General features: G+C 42.1%; 1 long non-coding RNA gene across 1 annotated transcript; it reads left to right on the forward strand.

The window, feature by feature from the left end:
- Positions 1-6,939: 6,939 nt before the first annotated feature.
- On the forward strand, positions 6,940-7,598 carry LOC119263185. Its single transcript, XR_005130177.1, has 3 exons — positions 6,940-7,005; positions 7,115-7,213; positions 7,423-7,598. It is a non-coding gene; the product is annotated as an uncharacterized LOC119263185 (long non-coding RNA).
- The last annotated feature ends 2,071 nt before the right edge of the window (positions 7,599-9,669 follow it).

Consider the following 9,669-nt stretch of genomic DNA (forward strand, 5'->3'; position numbering starts at 1 on the left):
ATTTAGCTAACCCTCTAAGCTGTGACCAAATTTTCAAAGTCGACAAAACCACAGGATTAACTGAGTAATGTTCCTGGGACAGTGGAAGAGTAGAAAAGACCATAGCAAGCAGGGAGGTTGAACTACATGACAAGGATTCCAGTCTACACCAGTCTATCTCCGGTGAATGTAGCCAAAAGCAAATCTTTTGCACATTGGCGGCCAAATAGTAATAAAATAAATTGGGAGTGCTAATCCACCGTCAATTTTAGATTTCTGCAAAATAGGTTTCCTAATCCGAGGGACCTTCCCAGACCAAATGAAATTAGTAACAGCCTTATCAATGTCTTTGAAAACGGATTTGGGTAGGAATACAGGGAGGCATTGGAATAAGTATAAAAATTTAGGTAGAATGCTCATCTTCACACATTGGAAGGCCAAGGAGAGAGGGAGACTATTCCATCTCTGAAAATCAGCATTCATCTCTGCAATCAAAGGGGGAAAATTAGCACGTACAATAGATGATATATTGTGCGTAATATTAACACCCAAGTATCTAAAGCCCGCTGGTGAAAGGCGGAACGGGATAGCGGCCCGAGTTAAATTATGAGCATCCCGACTCACAGGGAAGCATTCGCTCTTCTGGAAATTTAATTTATAACCTGAAAAAGAACCAAATTCTTTTAATATCGATTCTGCTACTGGGATCGTTTCCAGAGGGTCTCGAAGATATAAAAGTAAGTTATCTGCATATAGGGAAACTTTGCTCTCTATACCTTGTCGCAGAATACCTTTGATACGCAAAGATGACCGAAGAGTAATGGACAAGGGCTCCAAAGCTAAGTAGAATAACAACGGGGACAAGGGGCAACCTTGAGTCCCACGAAATAAAGGAAAATACGGAGAGCTAACAGAGTTAGTGCTCACGCTTGCCTGAGGGGAGGTATAAAGCAATTTGATCCAAGAGATCAGTTTGTCACCAAACCTAAATTTACTTAGAACAAAAAACATGTAATCCCACTCAATGCGATCAAAGGCTTTTTCTGCATCTAAGGAAATGATAACTTCCGAGACGAGGGGCGTACTTGGAGTAAAAATTATATTTAATAACTTTCGGATATTAAAAAATAGGTGTCGTACCTTAAAACCTGTTTGTTCCTTTGAAATAATCAAGGGTAAGGTGTTTTCCATACGTTTGGCCAAGATTTTAGCTAAAATTTTATGCTCACAACACAGAAGGCTTATTGGCCTATATGAGCTACAAAGACTACGGTCCTTATCCTTTTTTAACAAAAGTGAAATAGTGGCTTGGGTTATTGTTGGTGGCAGCTTACCATTCTGGAGGGATTCATTGTACATATCTAATAAAAGTGGGGCCAATTTATCACAAAACTTCTTATAAAATTCAATAGTAAACCCGTCCGGACCAGGCGACTTACCATTTTTCATAGATTTAATGGCATCTGTTATTTCTTGTAGAGAAATTGTTTTGTCGAGTTCCATACTTGTTGCCGGATCTAGGGAAGGAATTTCAAGATTATTTATGAACGAGTGCATTCGGTCTGTATTGCCAGGGCCCTCCGATGCGTATAGTGTAGAATAAAATTTCTCAAAGACTTTATTAATGTCCCTTGGATTAGTGACCAAATTGCCCATATCATCTAATATCTGGGGGATCAACCTAGATGCTGCCTGTCTCCTAAGTTGGTGAGCTAACAAGTGGCTGTTTTTGTCTCCATATTCATGAAGATGTCCCTTAGACCGCAGGATAAGAGCTTCTGCTTCTTTGGTGGAAAGCAAGTTATACTCTGGAGATCGAGGCGTTGTTTGTATAGAGCTGTGGAGGGAGCAATTTTCTTATCTAGAGCCGCTATGGATAGACAGGTCCGCCAGCTGTTTTAGTCTGGTCTTTCTCTCGAATGCCGAATATGAAATAATTTCCCCCCTTAAAAACGCCTTGTGTGATTCCCACAAGATAGCATTAGATGTTGAATCAGATTTGTTGGTAGCCAAGAAAAAAAATCAATAGAGTTAGAGATTTTAGTGCAAAATTCTTCAGTTGACAAAAGTAGAGCGCTAAACCGCCATGGGGCCCTCCCTTTCTCATATAAAGAAAACCTAATGACCATTTGTACTGGCCCATGATCTGAGATTACAATAGGTAAATATTCAATATTTTCAATGGAGTCTAGAAATTGCTGATCAGTAAAAAAGTAATCAATGCGAGAGAAAGATTGGTGAGGGTGTGAAAAAAAAGAATGATTTGGCTGAAGGGTTCCTAATTCTCCAGGGGTCAATACAACCATTGTCCTCCATAATCTGAGAAGAATGGGCCATCTTAGAACAGGGGGTACATTTGGCCCCAGATCGATCCAGCATTGGGTCTATAATACAATTGAGGTCGCCACCAAAGATCAGTTTGTGTGTACTTAGGTCAGGAAGATTAGAGAAAAGCCCAGTCATAAACTCAGCATCATCCCAGTTCGGAGCGTAAACGTTCACCAATAAGACAGGAGTTTGAAAGAGGAGGCCGGAAATAACAATGTATCTACCGTTTTGGTCTGATATAATTTTTAAAGGCTTAAACAGAACCCTCTTATGAAATAAAATGGCAACGCCCTTGATCGAGAATTATAATTGGAATGAAAAACATGGCTGATCCACCCCTTACGTAACTTGGTGTGCTCTGCTTTGGACAGATGAGTTTCTTGTAAATAGATAATGTCCGCATTTAATTGTTTAAGGTGAGAGAAAACCTTTACATTTTTAAGAGGGACTGCAGTCCCTTTACATTCCATGAAAGAAACCTAACCCCTTGTCCTAGATTCTGGCTCATCAGAAGATAGTATTATTTCGGCAGAGAGGGAAGAGAGGGAAAAGAAAGAGAAAAAGAAAAAGAAGAAAAAAAAAAAACAAAACATCCCACACATGAGAAACCCCACAACAAGAAACGAAACCCAAACACCCACGTACCACCCACTTCCCAAACAACCACCCTGAACGACTTTCAGGTACAGGCCAAATCCCTCTATCTATACCCCTAACTTACACGCACTGCTCCCCACAGCGTTGTGCACAAACCTGTGTAAACATTCCAAAACCTTAAAGCAAAGTTTTATGATAAACAGAAAGTCACGTTTACATACACCTAAGCAATTCAAATACTGCAGTCGCCCGGTATCTTTACTGCCACTACACCTAGCTGGCCCTCCATAATAAGGTGATCATATATTTGTAAACAGTGCAGAGTGCACACATTTATAATCAAATTGTTACACAGGATGAGCAAAAATGAGCCATCGACAGTTTGTACACTAACATCCAACAAGTCCTCCACAACAAGGAGATAAAATTACAAACATTGCTGCATATGAGTATTTGTATTGTAATCATATACAAGACCTTGAACCAGGTAGATCAACAGGTATTCTTACCATACCTCAGCACTCAGCAAACCCAAAGGTAGTCCTCATCAAAGTTTGTTAAAGAAAGCCTGAGCCGCTTCTGGAGCATCAAAGGTTACTGTCCGCCCTTCAAAGTCAACGTGCAAACGTGCTGGGAAAACCAGCCTGAAGCGGATTCCCTTGCTGTACAACGCCGCTTTTATGTCGCGAAATGCGGCGCGTCTGCGGGAGAGATCAGCACTATAGTCCGGAAAGATCCTGATTTTGTGACCACGAAAAGAGAGCTCACCCCGACCATTTCTGAGAACGAATTCCTTATCTTGGAAGTTGTGAAACAACGATGAACGCTCTGGGCTTGTTATGCGTACCTCTGTTAGCTGGTGGGCGACCTAGCCTGTGCGCTCTGTCCAGAACGGGTCGATACTGGAATTTCTCAGCTCCGAACACGTCAAAGAGGAGATCAGTCATGAAATTCACGGCATTGTCCCCCTCTAGTTTTTCAGGAATCCCTATCACGCAAAGATTAGCTCTCCTCGAGCGATTTTCCAGATCGTCCAGCTTGTCCTGGAGTTCAGCATTGAGGGCTCGAAGAGATTCGCATTTGTTTTCCAGTGTGACAATTCTATCACTGTTGACAGATGCGGCGTCCTCTAAGGCTTTAATGCTACCTGCGTGCGAGACCAGAGTCTGTTTAATGGAGTCCAGTGATTCCTGAATAGGTTGTAAGGCCTTGCTCAGTGTGTTTGCGTGGTCAGACACAAGCGATTGTTCCAACTTTAACACTGGCAAAAACCACGTTGGGGGCGAAGTGTCAGTGTCAGCAGCTCGTTCTACCTCTGAAGCAGTGGCCAACCAGGAACTCTCCGGACTCTCCACAGGTAAGAGACGTTTCTCCATAGCCAACTTAGCGTTAGCCTCCTCCAGTGTAGCAGCTTTAGCCGAGAACATGCATTCAATGGCGGAGGGTCGGGTTGCCGAAGTAGTCTTCGAAGTTGTTTTCTCCCTGAGATTACGTGACATTGTGTAGTCTGTTACACTGCCATAACTAAACTCCTGTACGGTGTCGAATAAACAAAGAAAGGATGCTTAATTCTAGTAAAACTGAACACAACCCGCGGGAGCAGCGTTGACACACGTCTACTCTAGTACCGCCATCACCCGGAAGTCCCCTGTGCTGCATTCTTAAACACAGACTTAAAAAAAGCAGAAACATCTCAAAAGTCAAAGTACCATTTTACTATATAATTAAATGCAGTCATTATGCTAGTAGTGAATTATGCAGCCTGTCACATCCCAGATAGCGAGCCACTATTGGTCCAATGACTTGATAAGGTCAACACCTCAGACCGCCCAGATTATTGTCCTGCTTACAAAATCTAGTTTTTAATCTTCACAAACAGATTTTTAAATGCACACACTCTTATTTTGTAAAATAGAATTATAAAAATATGAGCTAAAGTAAATGAGTTAATAATTTGCAGAGGACAAGTGTAATGATGCAAGGTACCCCCTTAGCACATTACCACTATAAATGACTGTAGACATCAGACATCCCAAGTCTCCCGGGAGTTTTTTCGTGATCGGGAAAAAAAGTCTGTGTCGCCTACGTGTGCATTTGTGTGCGCTCTTGGCCGCTCGTTCTAGATTCTAGGAGATTTTATCTGGCTTGTGGGCATCAGGGAACCGCTATGTATAATCGTATAATATGCGGGAGACTCCCAGAGCGTCCGGGACCCTTGGGATGTCTGAGACATACTTACCTGTTTTAACATACACTGCTCATACTCACCTGGTAGGTCCTAAAAGAGTACTGAGTGTGACTCCTGGGCTTTTACTTACCTGGGCGAGTCCACCCTCTGTAGTAGAGGAGGGGAGTGAGAACCGGTAAATGCAAAGAGAAAAGTGAATCATGTGAACATTGTAAATAACAGTGATTGATTACTGTTTCTATGGCCTTGTATTTTGATGGCCACGTATAACGTTGTGCCATATTCATTTCAACATGTAAATAGGAAATGTATGGTTTAGTTTCCTACCTGTGGGGGGAATGGAATAGCTTGGGGGAGGAGCTACCTGTATATATACGGCTCTGTAACCACAGATTGGGGTGCTTCTTCCCCTTTGGTAGCAGTGCTGGACTACACCTGTTTGTAAGGATTATTTCAGTGACTAGACTTATGTGACTTTGCAGTCACAGTCTAATTATCTCTGTTGATTGAGGTCGTGTTTGTTTTTTTTCTTTTTGTTTAAAAAAAAAATACACCGTTGTGGCAAAAAAAAGGTGATGGGTTAAAAAAGAACTTCTCTACTCCTGCCCTTTTTTTCAGTGTCTAGCTGCTTGCCCTACACTACCCATAAGGCGTACCATATTTCTTTTGGGGGAAATTGTGGCCACGCTTTATCGCAACAAGAAGAGAAAAAGTCTTCTTCTTTCGGCTGCTCCCTTTAGGGGTCGCCACAGCGGATCATCTGCCGCCATCTTGCCCTATCTACTGCCTCCTCTACTTTTACACCAAGGAAAGATAAAAAGTAATGAAAGGTAATTGGACTGTTAGAGGAAAAGTGATAAAGCATCATTGTGTCTCATCGTCTTTGCCGCTGGTGGGCCACCTGGAAAACACTAAACAAAAAGCCAGTGGGCTGCTAGCTTTGCCGTCAGTGGGCCCACAGTGAGCTCTACTTCTCTCTGAAACTTGAGTAAAGACAATAGGACGTGACGGTTAATACAGAAGTCAGGGTAACACTGCTGTTGTCCTAGTTGAGACCGTATTTAGGAAATTTAGTCAGGATGTTTCTGTAATACTGTTTTCTTATCTGGAGTTAGGATAAGATTATGAAGTTAGGAGCTTTTGTTCTGTAATAACTCAAGTTGTCATGGTTACTAAACAGATAAGATTTTAGTTAAGATGTTTCTGTAATTCGGCAACAAAGAAAAGAAGCGGTCAGCTCGTAGTGACCCTTCAGCTGCCCTTCATTCTGGAGACTTTTTGAACAATACTGCAGATATTCTTTACACTGTACAAGCCTTTCAACATCAATATGCCAGTTACTGTTTAAACTCTTTTACTCAGGACCGGAGGAACAGAAGCCGGCCATCTGGCCTTCAGGCTGTGCCCCCATGGCAAAGGTGGTTTTATCAGTTTGAAATTACTGCAGATCATGAAGATCATTCATACTTATCTCCACCAACGTCATTGTATTAACCATTTATTTGTCTTTGCTGTAAGAGGTTTCTGTGCTCAGCTGGCAGCAGCTGGTCTTAATTCCATACCTTTCTTGTGGACCACAGATGAGAATTCGGGTCAAATTCAGCTTTTCACACAGTTTAATGCCTTAAATGACCAGGACACACGTTTAATTACACACTTCTATGATCTAAGAGTAGCTCAGCCAGTTTGTACTGGAGTCCCTGTATTGACTGAAAAATGAACCTTAGTATGTAGTGAGTTTGGGATTTTAGGGGGTTTAATGCAAAGAAAAGATTTTTCCCACCAATGTCTGATTAACACCTCAGTCTCCCCTAAACACTTTACTTTCTCTTCTCCTCTGTCCCTGTAGCTGCACTGCCGAGCTTTACACAGAGCAAGCAGGATGTTTTCTTACATCTTCACACAGCACAAAGGTTTGTTTTCACACTTTCAGCACAGTGAAACACTTTACTGGCTGTTGTAGTTTGATTTTGAATGTGACGATGGTGAAGTTGATGAGATGTTTTCTCCTGATTCCTGCAGCTGGTGGAGTTGAAGCTCTAGCCTCAGACCATCTGTGAGGGGCTGGAGTCTGAGCACTGGTGGTTGCTCAGCAATGAATTTTATCATTTGTTCCCAGAGGTGAGACTGAGATATTAAAGCAGGTTCATATTTTCACTATGATTATATTTTCTGATGTCTCTGTTTTACTGTCTTTTTCTTTTAACCTCATGGTGTCACTGCTGTGTCCTGCATCTAGATAAAGCTATAATCTCACTTGGACTGTAAGACTTTTGCTGCCAGATTTCCGTATCTAGATATTTTCATCAACATCTCATCTTCTCATTCAGTGCAATGGAACATCAAAGAGTGAGGCGGCCATCTACCTCCACACTGACTCAGCGGAGTCGTCACTGCAGAATGTTACACTGCTTAGAACTTCCTTGTGTACTTTTGTAGTTACAGTTAAAAGATTGAAACATAGTCTTTCTGTAAAATTGTGTCCAAATATAGTTTTATGCATTTTCAGCCTTTCTCTGTGTTTTTCAGCAAACCAAAGTGTTGAAGACACTTGCTTTGTCATTTTGGGGAAGAAGACCCCCCCCCACTGACATGCAGTGAGTCCAAGTCAGTGGTTGGGGTCTAAACTTTTACTTTTTGTGTCAAATATCTTGCATTTGTGTGTGCAAAGACCCATTTCACTGCAGGAATTGTTATATCCTAATGTCAGCGCATACTGATCAATATATATCATGACCGATGGGCTTCAGGCCTATGGTACGCACAAGGCCTTAGGGCTTGCGTCATAGAGAGGCCTCAGCTTATACTCGTGCGTTCATATGGTTAGTTGTACCCCATAGTGACAATGATATCTGATTAGCAATGTTCTAATATTATCTGTTGTTTAGGCTCCATGTTCCTGGACGTCATAAACGTCCTTGGGGGCCCTTGTCCACCTAAATCTCTATTTCATCCAATCCTCTCCCTCTATTGTCTTGTTGCATGATTGTGCGATGGTCATGCCATTTGTGTGAATATAAACTCTGCTATTTTGATTAATAAAGGGGAGAGACTTTCTGAGTACAGACACTGTCTCTGTGGTCATTTGAGTTTCCCCCCAGCCGACTGGACTCTTAGAAGGACTGAGGGCTTCTGGCTAAGTTCACAGCTTTGGTATTGAGGTCAAACCCTAGAACCTAAAACATGATCAAACGGTTCTAACAGTAATGTCATACATTATCATGTGTTCCCTGGCTTTGCTGACTTCCTGCTCCATGGGACTCGCACTGTAACACAATAGTTATGTGTAGCTGTGACACCTCAGCTTGTGACGTCTAACCAACACCAACTTTACTGCTCATCACATCCTCAGATCAGAACAGCCCACATGCAGTAAAACTGTTCTAGCCTGTTTGAACTCTTCTGCCAGACTCAGAGGCTCATGCTTCAACCTTCCTCTTTTCCCTCTGCCCGTAACTGTTTCTATAACAGATCAAGACCAGCTTGATCAGAACTGCCTTCACTATCAGTGGAAGGACTCTGCTCCTCCTCATGGGGGGGTTCACTTGCTTTTCATTTTATTAATGCAGCTCAGTAACTCATTTCTTTCTCTTTCAAGCGACTCGACTTTTGCTTGCAGGACACTAAAGGAGTGCTGAGTTTGTTCCATGTGTTGTTGGTGCTCTGCTCTTAGAAAACAATGCCACAGTCTAAACACCTGAACACAACCTTAAAGGTCCCTTTTCTTTACCTCACGACCTCGGTACACAACCCAAAGCCTATAGGACTTCTGTGACTCACTTCACTGCGTGTGACTCATGACAACAGTCACTGACCAAAACTCAACACAAAACTGGACCTGTTCTGTTCAGAATTTAAGTTCTATTTTTCCAGGTCTCACAATTTTGATCCTCATCACCATCGATGTAAATATTTGACGTTGCCATGGAAAAGATTCAGGAGACCGGGGTTCACAGAAAGGTTGATTTATTTGAAGAGCACTCTGTTCTCTGCTGTCTTTACTAATCTTCACCCAGTCTGAACAGAACCTCAGACACACTGATTTTATTCTGCCATTGACCCCCATCAGGACCCTTGGTACCATCTTGGTACCACCAAGTCAGTGTTCTCAGAGCCTTAGATAATGTCAGGGTCAGCTTTCTCAGGGACCCAGATCCTATTGGAAATACCTTCTGCCCCACTTCTGCCCTGGGAACGCCAAATCCTCGTAAGCGGGTGTCCTAAAGGCCATTTGCTATTATTGTTTGAATCATGAGAACCGAACACAGTTGACTTCTCAAAACAGCTCTTCAGCATTAACATGCTTACCAATGGATAATAAAGTAAAACAAGGAAAAAGAACAGAAAATTAGAAGACAAAAACAGTTCCCAAAACAACTTAGAAAAGCATCTTGTGACATAATATGACATAAATGATTGTGGTGAATTTGACCTTATTAATTCTATAGTCGTAACATTATTTTCTATCATATTGATTATTAGACTGTGTAGATTCTGGTTGAGTTTATCCTGTGGGCCTCTGACTGAAATATGGTGGAGCTTATTCAGGAGGCAGCTGCACAGGATGGGCCCCCCCT

Source organism: Pygocentrus nattereri, chromosome 4 (genome assembly GCF_015220715.1).
Source record: "Pygocentrus nattereri isolate fPygNat1 chromosome 4, fPygNat1.pri, whole genome shotgun sequence".
NCBI classification, from domain to species: Eukaryota; Metazoa; Chordata; class Actinopteri; order Characiformes; family Serrasalmidae; genus Pygocentrus; species Pygocentrus nattereri.